The following is a 1,276-nucleotide window of genomic DNA, read 5'->3' on the forward strand; positions in this document are numbered from 1 at the left end:
TGTCTTACCATCAAGTCAAGTCTTCTTCTTTCATATGAGTTGATTACATTTGTACATGCAACTGAAAATTTAACTTCAATATTAGCCATGCTTTGTTTAATTTTTGAGAAATTTCGTTTCAAATGAAAACGTTTCTTGTCAAATGAAAAAGTACAGAAAAAAACAGTGACATCTACTCCTCCATGAGAATACTCTAGCTTTTATATACGAATTGATTTATACATAAAAACATCGTAGAAATTGTACTTTTAAATTTAATAAATTTTTTTCTTTTTAGAATTTTCCATTAAAAGTAATTGCTAGGAATGTTTTTTTGTCGGTCATCTTGTCTCTGTCATGTGTCTGAAATCAACAAGCCAAGTGGTTCTGTCAATCTTATCATGCCACCTAACAACTATCCAACTATCTCAGTCTGTCTTATACAAAAATGCAAACAAATTCTTAATGTATTTTTTCCTCTTTTTAATTTCTTCTGCGTCAGTTGTGAACTTTATTACATGGGGTAACCATTTCCGGCCGTATTTGCGCCTAAAGATGTCGTAATTTATATTTGGATATTTTTTATTTGTTTTATAAAAACCCTTCTTTATGTTGATTATCATCCAGATACACGAATATTTGTTGGTTCTCGAAATGAAAGCTACAAAAATAAACAATATGTCAAAGTGGCTATAATGTGGCAAGTGAATGCCGGCAAATTAGAACAGTGTCCAATTTGACCTGGCTCATATGGCCTTATACCAATTGGCTCCATCGTGTATGTCCAACTTTATATATTTGGACCAGTAGTGATTTGGTACTTATTATAGATTAAATGTCAATTTTGACATTTGCGCCATAGTAAATCTGTCAAAAAACCACTCAACTTATTTTTTTGAAATTTCTGGATCAACATAAATAATTGGTTATGGTATCTAAAAAGAAAAAAGAAGGAACTTGGTTATCTTCAACAAAAACAGGTACTACTTTAATTTTAATTAATTATTTTTTTTTATTTTTTACTTTTAGTACCCAAATCATTGTTACATTATATAAAATATTCATTAGTCGTGTTATAGTAAATTTTCTAAAAATATTATACCAGCTTATTATCGCTCTAGAAAATGAAACTACATAAGTACTGGTGTAAGATTTTAGCATCCCTGACAAGTACGATAAAAGTGTTCTCCACCAGAGGCTGCTTTCATCGCATAAGAGTGCAATTTTTGTATATACACAATTCGTTGTGTCAAAAATCAAAATCAAAAACAAATTTAAATCCTTATTAATAGTTGTT

This window comes from Eupeodes corollae, chromosome 1 (genome assembly GCF_945859685.1).
Source record: "Eupeodes corollae chromosome 1, idEupCoro1.1, whole genome shotgun sequence".
Lineage (NCBI taxonomy): Eukaryota > Metazoa > Arthropoda > Insecta > Diptera > Syrphidae > Eupeodes > Eupeodes corollae.